Genomic DNA, 10,736 nt, shown 5'->3' on the forward strand with positions numbered 1-10,736 from the left:
ACAGTGATTATATCATGAACACACCTTTCAAAGGGATTTTGATACACTGACTGTGTCGTCCCAAATAGAAATAAACTTTCCATGTGACTAATTAACTTACACAATGGAGAAGAAGTGTATAACCTGGACAGAGTGGATGTTGGGAAGATGTTTCCATTGGTAGGAGAGATGAGGACCCTTTCGAGTAAAGGGAAGACCCTTTGGGGCAGCACACAATGTGATTGTACTGTACTAGAGACGGTGCAGAGGAGGTTCACTGGGACTTTGGCTGGAATGAAGCAGTTTAGATACAAAGAGAGACTAGTTTGCACTACTGCCTCACAGCACCAGGGTCCCAGGTTCAATTCCAGCCTTGGGTGACTGTCTGTGTGGAGTTTGCACATTCTCCCTGTGTCTGTGTGGGTTTCCTCCCACAGTCACAAAGATGTGCAGGCCAGGTGAATTGGCCATGCTAAATTGCCCATAGTGCATCTTTCAGAGGGAAATGGGTCTGGGTGGGTTACTCTTCGGAGGGTCGATGTGGACTGGTTGAGCCAAAGGGTCTGTTTTCACACTGTAGGGAATCTAATCTAACTCTAGTTTTAATCAAATCTAGTCTCAACATCAGAAGTTATAGGAAAGACTACTACATGGGAAACGCTGGAAGCCTCCCTGCAGGTTGGAGGGCTGGCTCTGGAGGGAAGAAGTCCTGCCCATTGCACATAAGGTGACCTATTGAGGGGACCCCTGGTGGCAATGATTCGCTCTGCAGCAACTTCACCTCCTGCCCTCAACACCCGAACTCCCAGTCTGGGGCCTTTCTGATGACCCCAAATACCTCTTAACACCAGCGCAGGTCACTGTCATCAATGTGTTCCCTCACCTAGTGCAGTACCATCAGTGGCCACCCAGCATGGTGGCACTGCTGAGAATAAAATATTTCGAAAATGTAGCAAATTTAAGAAGATATTTCAACTCGATAATTTCCCAATGATGAATACACATTCATCTGTTTCTTACTCTATAACTGCTACCATTAAGACAAACATCAGTGGCTTGTACATCAGTTCAACTTTGTACATGCTATAATTTATACTTGCATCAGCAAACATGAAAGCCCCACAAAAGTAGGAAGGTTCAGTCCATTTCTTTAACCACAAAGATGAAAAACCATTTCATTCTAAATAGAAATTTACAGTATACCAGACAATTATGGGCTCACCCTCACTGGGTAGACAGGCTGTAACCTACAGATTAGACTCAAGAAATATCAAATAATAGCAAAATTCTGCAGATGCTGGAATTCTGAAAACAAAGCAGCAAGCACTGCAAGAACTCAACAGGTCTGGCAGCAGCTTTGGAGAGAGAAACAGAGTTAATGTTTTGAGCTCAGTATGGGTGGAAGTTTCAAGGAAGGGACACTGGACTCAAAATGTTAACCCTCTTTCTCTCTCCACAGATGCTACCAGAGTTTCTCTGGTTTTGTTTCGAATATGGTGAATAGTTCAAGTCACCAATCATTAAACATGTTCCACTTAATAGCCATGCACAAGTATATAAGACAGTTAGCATCTGAAAGAGTTAAGGAACATAATGAGATAGTACCTTCAAGTCTGGCTGGGAGGAGCTAAGCAGTGTGTCATATTCATTCACTTCCAGTCTCTAAGCCATGTTACAATATCTGTTGCCATTGCTAAATTCAATGTAGGTAACATAAAGGTGTACGTATTCTTTGTTCGAGCTTGATAGTTTCCTGTGAACACAGGACCATAGGAATAGGAGTGATACATTCAGCCCTCAATCTATTCCACCATTCAATGAGATAATGGCTGCTTTGTGACCTAATTCCATTTCCCTGCCTTTGGCCCATATCCCCTAAAACTTTGCTTAACAAAAAAAAATTATCTCAGATTTAAAATTAACAACTGGTCTAGCATCCACTGTCATTTGTGGAAGGGAGTCCCAAACATCTACCACCCTTTATGTGCTTCCTAATATCTCTCTGGTCTGGCCCTAATTCTCAAATTGTTCCCTTCAGTTCATCAATACCCAACCTGGAAATAATTTATTTTTATCTACCCTTTCTCTTTTTGTTAATACCTTGAAGACTTCAATCAGATTGCTGCTAAATTCTTTAACCTGCTAAATTCTAGAGAAAAAAGCCCTAACTGCTAACATGTATCTCAAATGTTATGAAAGTAGCTATGTAATAACATTTCACCATTTATCAGGAGTGAACCCCCGTCTCTGCTAAAGGTAGATGTGGACACCTTTCTCCAGTTGATATCTCTAACTTATAGCAAGAAGAAGGATTGCTGGCAATGAATCAACTGAAGGCATCTAAGATGGTTCTGGTGAATATGCACACAACATATGCCATGCTGACTGAGGGGTGTGTTTCACCATATGTCTCCATGTACCAGTCAGTTAGCCTAAGCAACCAGAAGTAAGATTCCACCTCTATTCCCATCCTCCACTAATGTTATAACTACCTCTTCCACCTGTTCCAGTCATTCTTCTACACAATGGCCTGAGTCCATTACCTCTATGGCCTATCAGTTCTTCACAAGCATTGACCTTCTTTGCAGATTTTGTTGTTGTTTGAGGACTGGTTCTGAGGGGTTAATGCTACTGTTTCATCGCCTCCACCTATTCTACTGATGTCACGCACAGTCAGTAAATGGAGACAGGCAGCTTGCCTCTAACATTTTGAGGGAGTAGATGGATCTGTAACAGCTCCCTAAGGTCCTGATCATTTGTTGCGCTTAATATTATTTTTGAACAAACTTTCTTGATAGCTGAGAACAACGAGTCTTCTTGTAGACATTTTCCGGCAGACATATATACTCTATAACTGCATCAACCTAAAACAAAGACAAGCAGAAGATTAGTTGCAACAAATCATCTCAGCCAGCAATTTCCCCTACTCTATATAAAATTGTGCTGTGGAGGTGCATGTGTTGGACAGAGGTGGACAGGTCAGAAGTCACACAACACCAGGTTATAGTCCAACAGGTTTATTTGAAACCGCAAGCTTTCAGAGCACTGCTGCTTCGTCAGATGAAGACTTCACCTGATGAAGGGGCAGCGCTCTGAAAGCTTGTGATTTCAAATAAAACTATTGGACTCTAACCTGCTGTCTGTGACTTCTGACCTTTAAAATTGTGGAGGTGGTAAATACCAAAAGGTTCCAGGAGTCATCACCTGGAAAAAAGTCATGGATTTATCTATTAAAAACATTGTGTTATTAAATGCCAAATGCTGTTTGGTTATGGGATGGGCTCAAAATATGACTGGAAGACCCACACCTGATGGAAGCAGTGTTGCCCAGCTTAAGGGCCTGGACTTGGCATTGCTGCCATATGCAGTTAATATAAAGGAGTTCTCTCAAATCACTTGAGTCTGATGAGAATAAGTGTGAAGATAACATTAAAAAAACTGCATTATTGTATCAAACAAAACAAAAATTAGCAAAAAGGTCAGTGAGAGGTGAGTTAGACATGTCATAATCAGCCTGCATTAAAGCTAAGGCCACTCTTGATTTTACCTGAATCCCTCATATTGTCAGTTACAGTGACTCACAGTTTCCCCAGTCTCATCGTCTCTTTCTGCTGACATGTGGACATATTGGTTCAAACATTACTGTCATAACTCCAGTTACTGATATTCTCTTTAAATTGAGTTCATGAATGCAAAATGCCTTCCTAAGACAAGCACCTTTTAATTATCCTCTGTAAATAGTGGTGAATCTTTCATCATCCTTGCAAACATTACATGGCATGTCGGCACTACAAGCTGAGCCAGGGATATTCAGCACAGTGCAGGATTAAACTCTTCATCAATTTGGGTTGAAATCGGAAATGCTTCCAGTTGACTTTGCAATGTAATTGCTCATTCTGGTCATGGGCAATTTGAAATCTGGCCTTGTGCCATGAGGTGCTCATGAACTTTAAAATAAAGCTCTTAATAAACACCTGCAAAATGTCTGATTCGGTTAATCTAACCCCCAAGAATATTAATGGCCTCAGTGGTGGAGCAACCAAACTCAGCCTTGCCAGTTCTGAGGATCTTAGATGATACTCTGCCTTTGTGGAGCAGTGAAGGAATTAATTTGAAGTTTGCTGTCATTTGAAATTTGATGCTGTCTTTCACTCAAGAATGCGGTACGACAACTTTTCCACGTCATTAAGTGAAAAGGATACAGTCAGGTTCAGCACTGTGTTATTTCTTTAATCTGTTCTGTCTGTTAACAGAAATCTTTGCAGCATCCTTGAACATGGGTGAGGTCCCAGAAGACTGGACAATGGTTAATGTTGCCCTCTTGTTTAAGAAGAATAGCTGGGATGGTCCAGCTAATTATAGACTAGTGAGCTTGATGTCAGTGGAAGCTGCTGGAGAGGTTACTGAGGCAAAGGATCTATTTACATTTCGAAGAAAATGGGCTTATCAGTGATAGGCAACATGGTTTTGTACAGGGAAGGTCATGCCTTACCAACTTAGCAACAACTACTTGTCTTCACAAACAGTTTTGAGACTGATTTGGAGATTTGTTCCTTTTTAACTCAAATGATTTTGGACTCACGTCTTCTTGCTAAACAGCATGTATGTTGATTTAACATTTCCTCTCGATGTACTATCTACAAGATGCACTGGAGCAACTCAGCATAGATCCTTAGGTAGCTCTCTCCAAACCCAGGACCGCTCCAATCGAGAAGGACAAGGGCAGCAGGTACATGGAAACACCACCCCCTGCAAGTTCCCCTCCAAGCCACTCACCATCCTGACTTGGAAATACATCGCCATTCCTTCACTGTCACTGGGTCAAAATCCTGGAACTCCCTCCTTTTGGCTAATGTAGCATTTTCATCACATGGACTACAGCAGTTCAAGAAGGCATCTCACAACCACCTTCTGAAGGGCAACTACAGTTGAACTATCAATGCTGGCCCAGCCAATGAGTCCCATGTCCCACAAGTGACAAACAACATTAAAACTCAGACTTTTCTCTAATTTAAGAAATCTTACTGAAATTAGCTCCTTTTTAAAGCATAAGCTTATTGGGGCTAGGTGAAAGGTGTCCACAACCAATGGGAACCCTTCCAAAAGCAACCATGATGCAGCCAACCAAAGGTTGTAGGTGAAAAAAAGAAGGGGGCCAATTTATCCCTCCTCACCTGGGAGCTTAACAGTTCAGGGAAAACTCGACAAGTAAATAGCCGTTGATGAATCCAAAATGGAGCCACTGAAGGAAGCGCTTAGACTAAAGAATGGTTACAACATGGAGCTTCTCCCTATGGTGACATGCAGGCTCAGTGGTAATTATTGCTGCTTCATGGTGCTGGGTTCATCCTTGAGCTGTCTGGGTTTAGCTCATTTTTCCTGTATCTGTGGGGGGTTCCGCTGGGTGCTTGGTCCCCCCACCCCGCAGCTTAGGTGAATTGACTGTGTTAAGTTGTCCACAGTGTCCAGGCATGTTTAGGCTGGGTGGAGTAGCCATCATAAAATGAAGGATTCTGGGGGATGATGGGTATGGGTGAGATGATTTTTCAGAGAGTCATTGTCGACTTGATGGCCTCTATCTGCACTGTAGGGATTCTATGATTCGACTATACAGGAGTGTTGAGCAAAATGGTATTGATGAATTCAAGGCAAAGCAATGGAGGGGTTTATTGGTGAGATAAAGAAAGTTTTGAGGAGATTTTTGGTGTGCACAAGCAGAGACACTCAGACTGTTGGGCCAAATGCTGTATTTCTATTCTATAAAGTTCTCCCTAAATAGTTGATGCCTTATCTCCCACTGGGAGAAAGAGAGGACCACAGATGCTGGAAATCAGAGCTGAAAATGTGTTGCTGGAAAAGCGCAGCAGGTCAGGCAGCATCCAAGGAGCAGGAGTATCAATGTTTCGGGCATGAGCCCTTCTTCAGGAATGAGGAAAGTGTGCCAAGCAGGCTAAGATAAAAGATAGGGAGGAGGAACTTGTCCCAACCCTCGAACTCAGCACCACCTTCCTAACCTGCAATCTTCTTTCTGACCTCTCCGCCCCCACCCCCACTCTGGCCTACCACCCTCACCTTATCACCCTCACCTTAACCTCCTTCCACCTATCGCATTTCCAACGCCCCTCCAAGTCCCTCCTCCCTACCTTTTATCTTAGCCTGCTTGGCACACCCTCCTCATTCCTGAAGAAGGGCTCATGCCCGAAACGTTGATGATCCTGCTCCTTGGATGCTGCCTGACCTGCTGCACTTTTTCAGTCTTACCTCCCACTGACAATCACACCTGAAGAAGCAGGTGAGATTTCCTCCCATTGGCAATAACAGTCCAATAAATACACTCTAGCTCCATGCTTGAAATCCTCCACCTTTTGAAACCCAAGAGGTTGCGAAACAATAGCCGTGCTACACTAAGTGTGATGTCAGATGTTAATTCAGGCTCAAGATAGCTTTATTCCTGATGAAGGGCTTTTGCCCGAAACATTGATTTCGAAGCTACTTGGATACTGCCTGAACTGCTGTGCTCTTCCAGCACCACTAATCCAGAATCACAAAGAGAGTCACTGAGTATGGAACCAGAGTTTCTTCTCAAAAAGCTTGGACTGGAAAAAAATACTGGGTTTAGAAGTTTGTGCATCTGTCCGTTTGGATGTAAACTGGGTACTAAACTACAGATGTAGCCGCAGAATGTGCACATTTGGTATCTAAAGACCTCTCCCACAAATTGTCCACCTCAGCGATGAAGGCATTGGGCCTAGACTGCAAACTGTTCTTCCCACTCAAATAAAAATATCATTTTGGAGCTGGTTTTGTATTGGAACCAGTAGTACCACAATCGCTTCCCAAAAATCTACAATCGCATCCCATCCCCGAGGACTGAACCCCAAGGATCACTGCTTTTAGAGCACAATGCATTTCTACTCTGGTGACTCTTCAAAAGAACTAATTAAAGAGGGAAAACCTCAAGGGGATTGAAGGCTGTGCACTCGGGCAATGAAAGGCAAATAGTCGAGTGAAAAGCTTTCTGGAAAATAACACCTAAAATCCACATTTAAGCTCCAGCCAAGTATAAAAGTGCCCAGAGTATATTGTGGTCAGGTCTACAGATCAGTATTGAAGCAGAGAGCATTTCCAATAATGCTTCGCTTAAAGCAATAAATAAAATTCCTATTAGTGAAGCATTCTTTTGTAGTTTTTTTTAATGTAACTGGGTCACAAGGATTGATTAAAACAGAATCAGATGGCCAATAAAGTTTTTATTAGCTGAAGAATATGAGAGTATGAAATCTTTATGAGGCCAGTTGGAATCAATGTATTGTGGTACCTACTGTAGAAATGTCACTGAAATGGAGAAGCACACATTAGGTTGAGGTGAGTGAGGATGTGGTTGCTGGGAACTAATAGAGAAGCAGAGAAGCAGTATTTTGGGGGAGGAAATAAACATTGCATTAATCCAATCACAGAGAGGGAAACAGTCTTCCATGTAAAATCAAATAAGCGCCTTGTTCGTTCAATGCTTTTTATGGGTAAATTTTGGATTTTATTTATACCTAAAGGATCATTAAGTTTACAGTATCTTAGAAACACAGAATCCCTCCAGTTTGGAAGCAAGCCAGTAAACCCTTCCAGTGCACACCACCCCTCTGAAGAACATCCCACCCACCCACACACACCCCCCCCCGTTCCAACCTCACTCACCCCCCCACCCTATCCCTGTAACCCGGCATTTCCCCTGGCTAAGCCACCCAACCTCGGGTATATGGTGCTGGAAAAGCACAGCAGGTCACACAGCATCCAAGGAGTAGGAGAACCGACGGTTCAGGCAGAAGTCCTTCATCAGAAATCATTCCTGATGCTGCCTGAACTGCTGTGCTTTTCCAGCACTACACTGTCGACTCTAATCTCCAGCATCTTTAGTCCTCACTTTCGCCTAGTTGATTTTAACCCACCTAACCTGCACATACCATGGGTGATTCAGCATGGCCAATCCACCTAATCTGCACATCTTTGGATTTTATTAACATCAATTCAGTCCAAAGTCCATGCACAATGATCAAAGCAATGCCTTCTTTTCTACCTATGTAATAAGCCAGTATTTTACTTGCCTCCCATACCCTCCTCACCCTTTTCCCTTCATCTACCTCCCTGTCCCAAGAACACGCGGGGTGTGTGTGTGTTTGTGTTTGTGCGGGGGGTGGGGGGAGGAGGGGGGTATTAAACTTCCAAGATTTTGGGTCCAGTCTGCCTCACTCCCAGCTGCTGTGCTTTTAGTGATAGTGAATGAACCCATCCACAAGGCTCCTGCTAAATGCAGGTGGGACACAGAATTACAATCAGCACAATATTAACACCAAGCTAATGGACGCCTGTGCCATCTAGCAGAGGTCAAAAGAAGTCAAAAGAACGTGCTTGCATCAAAACTATTTTGGAATGTGTCCCAGACCCTGCCTTCACAGGGAGTCTTTAGGCTTCCTTAAGATCAGATTCTGTGCGATTCCTCAATCTTTCCTGAGCTCCAATCATCTCCTGATCCTTCTGTCCAAGAGTTTTCAGCTGAGGCTTCCCATCATCACACTTCAGTCCAAACCTACCTGTTGTAACATGTCATGTCTGCGTGGGTTAATGCAGAATTCTGCATTGAGCTTTACTCAGTCTGGTGATGTTGTAAGGACTTGGAAAGACAGAATATCTTATGATCTCGAAGGGGATAGACCCGCTATCTTGGTTCTCCCAACAGATTTTATACCAATGTCTATCTCGCTAATGCAACTTGTACTCAATTGCTGATTGTGAAATGTCTTGTGCAGAACTGAGATATCTGAGGTGATCTTGGAAACAAACCAAGTGTGACAAAAATCACATCTGCCGCAATAAAACCAAATCAAATGATCTTTGCATCAATAGCATTTCCTGTACGCTTTTCAAATATCATTGGTCTCGGGCACCACCATTGGCTTTGAAGATCATTATCAGCTTTAAAGTCAGCTTCTCTTAATCTGTTCATTAACAGAGCGATGTCAACGTCGTCCATTTAGCTGTTAGTTTGGCAAACAGTGTCTAGTTAGAGCTTTCCGTTTCTGTGCTGATCAGTTCTTATCGTGTTTGTTGGAAAGAGGCAGGAAATGTTCTTCCTTGTCTTCTTTGATTCTATTGGGATGCTTCCTCAATAACCGGTAACTACTCATATTACTCCCAGGCATCTTAAAGTACATGGAGTCCCCAATTTATTAATTTCCTACTTACACACACGATCCCTTGCAGAGGTGTAATTTAAAAGATCTGTCAAGTTTGGGCAGTCAGATTCATTAACTAGTGGCACTGGTTTTATTGGGAAAGTGATTGCTTCCATTGACAAGGGTCTCAGATGGGAGTTGATTTTCCAAAAGGATCATTAGCCACCATTCCCACCACCTCCAGCAAGATGCTACCAACAGACACTATTCCCATCTCCTCCCTTGTCAGCCTTCCGCAGGGACCAATCCTTCCAGGATACCCTGGTCCACTCTTCCTTCTTTCCCAACACCCCCTGCCCCCAATAATTCCACAGCACTTTCCCGTCCAACTGCAGAAGGTGTAACACCAGTCCATTTACTCCCACCCTCCTTGGTATCCAAGTGCTCTTACACAGCTTCCAGGTGAATGTGCACTTTGGTTAATCTAGCCGACTGTATGTGCTGTTTATAATGCGAATACCTCTACACTGGGGGGGTGGGGGGGTGGGGGGGTGGGGGGGGGGGAGGGGGGTGGTGATGAACTCCAGACTGGGCGAATGTTTTGCCAAACACTTCGGTTCTGTCCACAAACACAGAGCTTCCTGTTGCCTGTTACTTCAACACACCTCTTGGCTAACATTTCTGTCACAGGAACAAAAACAGAAATTTCTGGAGAAGCTCAGCAGGTCTGGCAGCACCCGTTGAGAGAAATCAGAGTTAACGTTTCAGGTCTAGTGACCCTTCCTCTGTCTCAATCTTGCTATAGTGCTCCAGTGAAGCTCAGCAATAGCTGGAAGAACAGCATCTCATTTTCTGCTTGGGGACTTTGTAGCCTTCAGGACTCAATAGAGAGTTCAACAATTTTAGGGCCTGAGCACCTTCTCCCATGTCCTTAAACCAACTCCCACACACCAGACCTTGTCACTAGATGGGCTGCTACCACAAATATCCAATTGTCAGCCACTAACGATCCCCATTGGCAGCTATACATTCACCCAGACTGACCTTTATACATTTCTTTGCCCAGAGTTAAAAATCACACAACACCAGGTTATAATCCAACAAGTTTAATTGGAAACACTAGCTTTCGGAGCGCTGCTCCTTCATCAGGTGGTTGAGAAGCAGCACTCCGAAAGCTAGTGCTTCCAATTAAACCTGTTGGACGTTAACCTGGTGTGTGACTTTTTAACTTTGCCCACCCTAATCCAACACCAGCATCTCCAAATCGTTCCTTTGTCTATCCAATTGCGGATCTCTCTCTCAGTGCTCTATCTTCACCCATCATTTCCCCTTCCCTCTCCACTCCACCTTCAGCATATAAACCAACCTTTTCCACATTATAATCAGTTCTGAAGAAGGGTCGCTGAACCCAAAACATTAACTCTGCTTTCTCTCCACAGATGCTGAGCTTTTTCAGCAATTTCTGTTCCTGTTTCTGATTTGCAGCATCCACAGTCCTTTGGTCTTTATTTGGGGGGGGGGGGGGGGGGGGGAAAATCGATCAATCCTGCAGGCATTGTAATCACACAAGATAAAAACACTGTAAAACAT

Source organism: Chiloscyllium punctatum, chromosome 40, assembly GCF_047496795.1.
Source record: "Chiloscyllium punctatum isolate Juve2018m chromosome 40, sChiPun1.3, whole genome shotgun sequence".
NCBI lineage: Eukaryota > Metazoa > Chordata > Chondrichthyes > Orectolobiformes > Hemiscylliidae > Chiloscyllium > Chiloscyllium punctatum.